The sequence below is a fragment of the Pinus tabuliformis genome, chromosome 7 (assembly GCF_031772625.1).
Source record: "Pinus tabuliformis cultivar Carrire ecotype Pingquan chromosome 7, CPIR1, whole genome shotgun sequence".
Classification (NCBI taxonomy): domain Eukaryota; kingdom Viridiplantae; phylum Streptophyta; class Pinopsida; order Pinales; family Pinaceae; genus Pinus; species Pinus tabuliformis.
In genome coordinates, this window is record NC_142293.1 from 620,067,313 (window position 1) to 620,078,207 (window position 10,895).

The window sequence follows — 10,895 nt, forward strand, 5'->3', positions numbered from 1 at the left end:
GGCTTTTGAAACAACAAATCCCAGCAATCGACCTGTTTCTATACAGAAAACACACTTGTGGGGATTCAACCGAATTCGATAATGCCTACACCTCATAAAGATTGCTCGTAGGTGGACAAGGTGATCAGCTCGTTGTAAAGAATGAGCAGGCAAATCATCGAGATAGGGTTGCACAATGTGCTTGATGTCATGAAATGCATAAGACATCGCCCGTTGAAAAGTAGCGCCGGCGTTCTTAAGCCCAAAAGGTAATTTGCAATAAGCAAATGTCCCCCATGGACAAATGAATGCCGTTTTTGGTTGATCGGCAGGTAGAATATTGATTTGATTATAGCCTGAGAAACCATCCATGAAGGAAAACATCTCACTTCCGGCACAATCATCAATAATTTGATCGATATAAGGCGTAGGATAGTTGTCTTTTGGACAAGCTCGATTGATATCCCTATAGTCGATACAGATTCTTATTGTTCCTTGTTTTTTATTGACGGGAACAATATTCGATACCCAATCCGTTAACGGGATCGGATAAATGAAACCTGCTTTCAACAGCTTTTCGACTTCTGCTTTAATCGCAGCCGCTTTTCGAGGGTGAATCTGACGCAACCGTTGCCGAATGGGTTTAGCATCCGGGTAGGTTTTGATTTCATGAACAACAATGGCAGGATCAATTCCCGGCATTTCCTCGTAAGACCAGGCAAACACGTCGCGGAATTCTTGGAATAGGGCCTTGTAAGTTTGGATTTCTTCTTCAGTACATGCGGCACCTATATGAATGTTCTCCTCGATTCCGGGCTTCACTGAAATATCAATGGGAATAGTACGAGAAATATTCCCTAAATTCAGCTCTGAATCAGAATGTTTCGTTGGATCCTGAGCGTCTTTGACATATTCAGCGGTAAAGATAGATGAAAAATCATTTTCAAATGCATCATCCTTAGGTAAAAACGAAGATCTGTGATGGAGATCTTCCCATGGTAGATCATCTACACTTAGGATTTCGCGAAGTTGTTCGTCAGATGACACTTCTTCGGGAAACGTTATCCGTTCTAAGGGTGAGGTGAAAAGTGACTCTTCACTGACCACATTCATTTGGTCGGTTTCGGTTGAATGAAAGTCGGTAAAAGACATAAGAGCTTCATAAGCAATCTCATACGGACTCAACGGCATAACATCACCGAGTGAGTCTAGCTCAGAGTCAGAGGGAACATACCAAGGATCATCATAAATAATGTTTTCTGACGTGATCATATGAATTGTTGCGAACGAAGGGTCTGCATTGAGTGGAGGGAGAGGAAAAGTTCCCAGTAAACCGGAATCCTTAACTAAACCTACACCAATGTCCCTATAAGGGATTGTCGTTTTACCAACATGCTGGATAGTTTCTGAAGAGGTTGGGTCGGATGAAAAGTATGTCAGCTGATCAATAGTCACGATCTTACCGTTATGTGGAAACTTAATGACTCTGAAGACCGATGAAACGACCGCTGTCATAGCATATGACCAACTTCGACCCAAAAGAAGGTTGTAGTCTAGAGGGGCATCAACCACTTCCACATCCAGACTAACGGTTTTACCTTCGACCCCTATAGGCAATTCTTGTAGAATACCAAACGGACGGAACCCACGGCCATCAAAGGCCTTAAGGATGGTGGGGGATTGGTTCAACGAAGGAGAACCAAGCGATCTCCAACATTGAATCGACATAATACACGTAGAAGCTCCCTCATCAATCACAGTCCGATGAATAGGCCTGTTTTTGACTATCACTGGAATTTGGAAAGCCATTTGATGGGGGAGACGCGGTGTACTACTTTCTAGATCAAAGATCATTAGGTTCGGGTCCTGAACATCGACAGCTCCAATAGCCGACAAAAGCAATTTTCGTTGCGCTGGACATGATTGCAGCACTTCGAGTGCCGACATTGCTGAAGGTGAAACAGCTAAGTCTTCAACAATGTTGTAATTCTGGGCTGCTCTCGCATGTGGATTGAAAGCAGACCTTCGAAGTACACCCTTGGCGGGCGGCTTAATCACTAAGTCTGGGTTAGGTTTTTCGATCTGTAGTGGATCGGAACCAGGAGCTGAGGTTGATGGGTTAGAGTGAGAAGATTCTGCTTCCTTACCATCAACAGGAGCCTTACTACCATAATCTTGCGATCGAGTCGCAATCCTGACATGAGACATCATCAAAATGGGTTCTTCACTGGCATTCGAAGAAGAACCTATCATCTTATTCTCCTGCTCTGGAAATGGATTTTTTAACACAGCAGGAGTGGGAGAACCTTTGACTATTTTCACTACCTCGGCCCGATGAGGGCAGTCTCTCGTAAAATGATCTTCTTCACAAATAAGACAAGGATATCGAGGTTTGCGCTTTTCGTCATTGGTTTCCGACTTTTCCGTTTTCTCCTTTGGAGCCTTGTCTGCTTTAGCCTTCTTCTTTCCTTTCTTCTTTCCACCGTTTTTGGATTTGGCCGTAGATGACTCTACAGCGTGAATGTCGGCGGTAAGTTCAGGAGGAGAAGACTCTCCTGTCGGAGAATCAGGCAAAGTGATAATTGGAGTATTGGAGGTCTTGGAAGACTTCTTCTTACTCTTCGTAGTCACGATACCGATCATACCATCAGCGGCATGAGATCCCGAAGGAGCAGCAGCGATTTGGTTTGACTTTGGAAGATCCGGAATTTTCTCGTGTAACGTACCCGACTGAGTGTAAACTAAGTCAAGGTATTGTGCCTGAGCAATGACTTGCTCCTCAGTAACTACTCCGGCCTTAGCTACATCTTCAGTAATTCTTGGTAATAATGATTTGACAAACCATTCAGCTAAGATTTGGTCCGGGATAAAAACTTTCACTAATCTCCTTCGACGTCTCCACTCATGAATGTGATCAGAAATGTACGTGGATGTCGATTGTTTTAGCGAAGTTAATAATTCTGTACCATTATCGTATCTGACTGGTAACTGAAAATGAGTTAAGAACGAGGTAGCTAACTGGCTAAAGTTGTAAAAAGAGGCCCGTGGTAACTCAATGTACCACTTGGCTGCGAGACCAATGAGTGTACGCTGGAAAAGACGTAAGCGGATGGAATCATCTGAGATGGAATTTGATGCACACCAGAGGTGGTAAGTCATCACGTGATTAGACGGATCCTCTCCAGACTTACCTTCGAACTTGGGTATATCGCTGGGCAACTTATTTGGCATTGGCGGCCAGAACTGAAGATATTGAATTGGATCGTTCGTTAGGCGCGTCAAGTCGGGTAAATCTAAAGTCGCAATAAACGGTAACTGCCGGTTAGGATCTCTAAAACTCTGAGTCACAATACCAGCCCCAGGAGGAGGATATCCAGGATAACTAGGAACAGGAGTCGCATTTGGGATATTATATCCTCCTGGAAAACCAGGATTAACCGGACCGTACTGGGGTTGCTGAGGTGGTTGATAAGTGTACCCAGGATACGGTTGATACTGGTAAACCGGTTGTTGGGCAGCTTGCCCAGGTTGATACTGTCCCTGGTACGGAGGTTGAACAAATTGAGGTTGAGTAGTAACAACCGTACTTGTACCAGGTTGGCCTGCAGGCATCTGGACTGTGGTTTGAACCGTGGGTCCAGACAACGGTACAGATGTCTGAGGAGTGGTTACAGGGACAGTAGAAACCGGAGCTGCCGATACTCCAGAAGTAAGCATGGTAGATGAAGCGGTAGTTGCTGCAGCCGTGTGAGGTGGAGTACCAGGTGCAATTGGCGGCTGAGTAACTACAGAAGTTACAGGGGTCTGAACACTTGACTGGACAGGTTGCGGTTGCTGGGGTGGACCAGGAACTGCAGGTTGTCCTGCTTGAGGTACCGACTGTATACTTGGTTGCGACATCTGTTGACCCTGTGACGGATCCCATGTTAACATTCCAGGGTATTGACTCGTAACAGGTTGAGGATACTGAGATCCATAGCCGTATTGAGGATAGGGTTGATAACTGTAAGGTGCAGTCCCATATGATTGCCCTTGAGGTGGTTGATAACCTTGACCAGGGTATTGACCCGTAGGTTGATAACCTTGAGGTAAATACGAATACTGGGGTTGACCTTGACCTTGAGGTTGGTATCCTTGAGGTTGATACCCTTGGGGTTGATACCCTTGGGGTTGCCATCCTTGAGGTTGCCATCCTTGAGGTTGATATTGATACTGAGGTTGACTTTGGGGTACATATTGAGGCTGGGGTTGATACCCTTGGGGTTGATACCCTTGAGGTTGCCCCCCAGTCACGAATGAAGTACCTTGAGGTTGCCCCCCAGGCATTAACGAAGGTTGCCCCCCAGGCGGTAATTGGCCACCTTGAGGTTGGTTAATGGGAGTTGAACCTGACATCATATAAACTTCACCTATACTCAATGGTACATTACCACTGTTTCCAACTAATAACCCATGATCAACAGGTTGAGGAGATGCTCCCGCAAAGGTACCAGAAAGTGATTGATACCCAGTAGGAACAGAAGGACCGCCATGTAAAAATGATTCAGGACTTTGTGAAAACACAGATGACTGACCAGACATATTTACAGGAGAATGAATTCCTCTAGGTGGAACCGGAGTACGAGGTGTAGAAAAACCTACTGAGTTGTCTAAAAAATTGGTTAATGCAAGGTACCAAGATTCACTTCTAGGAGGACTGTAAAAGATGGATTCACGCTCCCTTAGATCAAGGGTAATTAGATCTTCAGAATCAGAAACGCCTATTTCTTCCTCTGGAACAAGTTCTTCTATAGCAATTAATCCAACAGGAAGATTTTCGGTGATAATTCTTTCTATTCTTGGTGAATCAGGAACACTAGGAGTTGGAGTAACAGGTTCTGAAATTTCAGGTTCTTCGCCTGTTTCACTGGCAGATGAAAAACTACCAGCAAGCTCGGAAACTGTAACAGCTTCGGGATTGTAACCTGTTTCTAAACTTTGGTAATCTGGATGGACTACCAAGGAAGATTCTCCTTCTTCAGGTGATCCTACTCTACTGCCACTAGGAGGAGTTACAAGGACCTTTAACCCTTCTAAATGACCCGGAATGTCTTCAGGAGATTCACCCCGCGATTTACGGAGTTTTCTTAACAAATCTATTCCGGTAACAATCTCAGGAGACTTGCCCCGAAGTCTACGGGACTGTCTCGGTAATTCCGCCACAATTAAAGATTTTAACTACAACACACGAAAACAAAGTAAAAAATTTCAAATCAAACCACCTAAAGTCTTCTAAAGAAGCAAACAAATTTGAAGCACACGCCTAAATAATCTAGAGCGTCAAACCACACACAAACAGTAGTCTTCCGGACCAAAAGCGCTAGTTGGTGATTAGGCCCAACCTCGCAGGATTCAGTACAGAAATGGTGGGTGGAACAGTTACCCCGGCAACCTGCTTAATGAATAGACTGGACCAAGTTCCTCCACTTTAACCGTCTCGAAGTGAAGCGAACCCCCCAGAAAATCCAAGTGAGTATAACCGACGTCTGCTCCAGGTACAGTGGGACCTTCCCTCCACCGTCACCTTGGGTAGAATCCTAGATATTATGGCCACTAAGGTTACCAATCACAACAATTACACCTGGGGGAACAGTCTAAACTCCGACAGCACGCAAGGGCAGAGTAGCAAGCTCCAATCCCCTTACCGGCTCCTTGACAACAATCCAAGGTTTACCGATAAGTGACCCCTGGCTCCTCGACAATGGTTAATCCGAGGTTTACCGTTTGTAATACGTACTGCCTGGCGTCGTTCCCAACGAGGGAGGAATGATCCCCTCACTGGTTCGGACACGAGCTCGTGCTTCTCCTTTAAGAGGAGCTTTCCCAGAATGTAACTGAAACAATTGGATTTGTTCTACTCAAGATAGACTATCTGTTTGGTTTTGTAGTCTTGGAGAGTTAAGTACTCACCTACTCCAAGACCCTAGCCTAAGCTATGTTGGTGCTTCAGAGCCCTAGAAAAATAAAGATTACTAGATTGATTTTAATTTAAGCGTTACTTTTAAGGTTGTTTCTTAAGTCAAAAGGTGATGGAAGTGAAACTAGTGGTGTGTTGACTCGACTCGAAACCACTACAAAATGCACCTAGAATGATTTATCCACTACTTTACTTTTTCGATGAATTGCTTAACTAAAAAGTTGAGAGAATGCAATCTTTATAAAAGCAACTTCTTAATTGAAGACAATCAAAGAAACAATTCGTTTGTCTTTTCCAAGCATAAAAACATAACCTCTCTTTACATGCACGAAAAAAACTCTTTTCTTCTTTCGAAAACAAAAAGCTACTTGAAACAAGACTTTTTAAGAAGATGTTTTTGTATTTTTCTTTTAATAAAGCAAATAAATCTAATATAACCAAAAATCAATCTTAACAACTCTTAAAATCTATGAAAATGCACTCATAAGCAAACTAAAGGCAAATTTACTCTAAGCAATCTTAACGAGGCCAAAACTAACAATGATTATTTCTAAGGTGTTTTACTTGATCACAATCAAATCAAGGACTAGCTTATTGCAGAATCAAAAACTAGCCAAAACAAAACTCTAATCTTTTTGTTCTTTTTGTAAAATGGAAATCAATACTTTATAAACAAGTAATTCGAAATTTGACCCAAAACAACTCAAATGGCAAGTTGCTCACAAAAGGAGACTTTACGACAGGCCCGACTTCTAAGAAGGTTGACTAACCAGAGAGATCTAAGGCTGGACAACTTTCTACTATCAAAGTCACTACAAAGCCTTTCCAAAAATCAAACCCTAGGTCTAAACTTCGTTGAAAACCACTAAAACACTCAAAGCTCACAAAACTAGTTCAGGTGAAAATTCTTGACAGGGTACTAAAGGATCTGGGCAGAAAACACTAAGGAAAAACAAAATCTAAAAGCAATTTAAAGCAAAAATGGAATTTTCTTAAGTTTTACAGGAAGACGCAGGCAACCCGTTGTCACAGGTGCGGCCCCGCTCTGTGCAGACGGCAACAGCGCGTCCAAAGACGCACTGTGCAGTACTAAGAGGGTGCGTCCTTCTGGAAAAATGAAGAAAAACCAAATCTAACTAAATCTAAAGCTAAGCCACCCAAATACTAATTCTCACAGTCAAAAACCAGAAAATAAAAATGATTTTCTCAAAGCAAAGTTCATATAAAGGAAAAGACTCTCTCATTAATGGATTCCCCAGCGGAGTCGCCAATTTGTCACACGGAATCTGTCAAGGGTGCGGACACGACTGACCTTCCTAGAAGTCTAAGACATTCTAATGACAAACAAGACAAAATGGAGTGATCTTTCTCTAAATACACCTTTTACAACATGAAAACTACAAGTGTTTAGGCTTACCTTATTCCAAAACGCTGTTGTTGAAGTCCGTTCTTGACGATCCGGATGAGCTCCTCCTTCAAGTCAATTCCTGCAACCACAAACAATCAAACAATTACCAAGCACTTGCATTTCATATAATAAAACATATATTCAACATGCAGACCAAGGAACACATGAAATAACTCATTAACACAAGCTATTGAGAAAAATAAACCAGTTTGTATTAATAACGAAACAAAGAAACTCTTACAACCTGGCCTTGGTGTTGTGCAAGTTCCTCCCAGGGTCCATCAAGGGTTTTCCTCTACTTTGACAAAGCTCACCCTCTCCCAAGTAGAATCAAGTGAAGACAATCTCTCCTCACAAGGGCTCTAATGGAAGACCTAAATCCTGCAGCATTTACCCAAAGAAAATGTATAGCTCCAACCTCCTCTCCTTCTGGCTCAATGGCTTTATTTATAGTGCTGTAAAGAGGTTATTCAGGTCCACTATCAATGGGATCATCCCCCTCTATGGGTGGGATAGCTCCCTTATTGATGGGATAAGTTCCCCCTTAATAGAGATACATGAACCAACTGGAGGCGCATCCATTTCATCAAACCGACCTCTAGAAGGTTCTAGAAGTAACCACAAGTAACTTTTTTAAGATGAAACTCGCGCATTTTGCCTTTTACAGAAGGACGCACCTGTCCCTTAACATACAGAGCGTCCATGGACGCAACTTTTGTGAACATGGTGAGCATCCCCGCAGGTAAGGCTAGAGAGAACCTGCGACCCCAGAGATAAACATAGTTTTTACAAGACTTTCTCTCTTCTTTGAGTTTGAGATGGATAACAGAGGCATGAGACTTGCCTAAGAGGGTAGCATGACTATTGATTTGAGCCATACTAACTGTAAGTAGTCAAGGTGACAAATTCCCATTTTCTGTGAACAAACTTGATACAAAGGGTAATCCAAGGTCTGTTATTTTCTTGACTTTCGTCTTCCACCAATATTTTTCTTGCCCTTATTCATATAATGAGTTCATTGACCAGTTTGTCCACCCAGTGACCACCATGCTAACAGGAAATCCTCCTCCTAGGATAAGTGATGAAATCAAAAGGATCCTTCAGCTATCAAAACAGTATAGGGTAGGCGATTGATACTTGTACCAGAATCACATAGAGATCAGGGTATATGGTTGTGAGCTTCCTCCATTTAAGCTACCAAAATATGTTCCAATGAGACTGTTTGCTTTGGAATATTATAGACAAATGATCAACTCAGATTAGATTCATTTTACCAAGGCCAAGAAGAAAGCACAGCTAAGAATCAAAGATCACCTAGGCCCATTTTTCTGCAATAATAGAGAAGCAGGAAAAGTAGCAGAAGCAATCCCAGGAAGCCACATGAAATTAAACAAAAGTTTTGGTTGGACTCCATATGACCCCCACAGTTTCATCTGTGATAGGAGAATGAAAAATAGACTATCACCATATTTTCATCACAGAATCCTAGAAATTGAGCAATATGCTAATATGGATGAATGGAGGGAAGGGAATCTTGTAGAGATGGATAGTGATCAGGTCAATGTAGAAAATGTAATGAAATATCTAGAAAAGACACTTGACCTGGACTCTTTTGAACAGGTGCTAGTTGGGACTTCTCAGAAACCAACACCAGGGACTAGTGCCTCAACAACAGATACTTCTCAAAGGCACTCATAGGAAACAAGTGCACCACTTGTAGAATCATCACAAGGAAGAGAATAGGAAACTAGCATTCCAGCAACAGGGCAATCAAGCATGTCGAAACAGCCTGAAACCTCTCAAGAACAGGCTCAAACACAAACCCATTCGACTCAAGTCATCATGGGAGACCCCCCAATTTTGCAGACTCCTCTGATTGAGGACAAGAGCTTAAAAAGAGACAGGGAAGTAGCTACCCCTGCCATTGGTCCTTCAGATCAACCTGGTGCTAAGAGGCATAGGCTAAATCCCCATTTAGAAGAGGAATTTTTTGAAGAAACTACAGGGAGTTAGAGGAAAGAAGGTGTAGACAATTAGCATACCTTCCCAATAGGTGGGATACCTTCTAACTCACAAAGACAGGAGCTGGAAAGACAAGAAAGTGTTGAGGTATCATCTTTTAGGCCTTCAGCTAACAAGTCCCTAGACATCAAAGAAAAATTCAAAGAGATAAAGGCCAGAAATGAACCGTTAAGGGTCCAAGTCTACAATCAATATTTGAAGATGGCTTCTACGAATCAGAACAAGTTGATGTTAGCCTATGACATCAAGGAAGGCAAGATGCAGATGAGCTTTTTTAAGCCCAAAGTACAACAGCCTCAGTCAATTGCAGACTACCTCAAAACTGATTTTGAGGTCATGGCCAAGGACATTCACCCCCTAGATCAGATTGAATTACATAAGCAGACAGGGGAGATGGTGTATTCCACCTTGACAAGTAAAGCCATGATGGCCCACAGATTAGAAAATTCTTTGAACAATACCACTGCTCAACTACAGCTAGAAAGAGCCTCCTCATAGGCTAAAGACAATAGAATCAAATCACTGGAGGAGTTGGTTATTGGATTGGGTCATAACCCAAAAGATGTAAAAGCTGCAGAGGCCTTAATAAAGAAGAAAGATGAAGACATAGCTGCCTTGAGAAAGCAGTTAAAGTTGCCTCCACTAAGACATCCACAAACTACTGAAGTTATTCAAAAGAAGTCTGAAGAAGAGCTTATGGACCTAGTCCTCAAGCTAAATGAACAGTTGAAGGAGACTGAGCAGGAATTAGAAAAATCACTAAAGAACAGGCAGAGTGAGTCGACCTCTCAGCCTCAAAATGTGATACCAGTGGTCTCCACGACAGTCCCATCAACACTTGCAACAACTCTTGCACCTAATGTCTCTCTGGTTACAGCTGAGACTATTTAAGCAACAGGTACAACCACAGGTACAAGCACAAGCACAACACAGGTTGAAACTTCAGGTCTAAGTACTGAAGAACTAATCAAGTCCATGGAGGAGATGAAACTCCAAGTTTTTGAACTCTGGAAAGTAAAGGAAAAATTGGTCACCTTGGAGTAGAAATATGATGCTTCAAAGATTAATTTTGCTGAAGAAGTGAGGAAAAATAAAGGCTTAGCCCAACAAGTCAAAACATTGGAGAAGGACCTTACATTTGAAAAGCCTTTAATAGATATAAGAAAAATATTATGGACCAACATCACTCAGTCAATAAATGATGTTCGGTCATCCATACAAATCATTTTTGAACAGATTGAACTAGTGAAAGTTGCCCTTCAAGAAATCCAGAAAACCAAGGAAGAGCTAGGAGGGAAGCTTGAGGAAGCCATCAGGCTAATAAAATTTTTGAACAGCAGGACCAGGCATCAACTAGAACAGCTGAATATTGAGGACAGAACTAGAACAATCCTTGAAATCAAGAAGTTATTGACAAAAAGGTCTCTGATGCAGAACCTAGAAAGAAAATGTCAAAACATGCAGGAGGATATAGATGAATTTATGGAAAAATTTGGCATTTTACAAAGAAAAGGACTTCCCAGTCCTTTA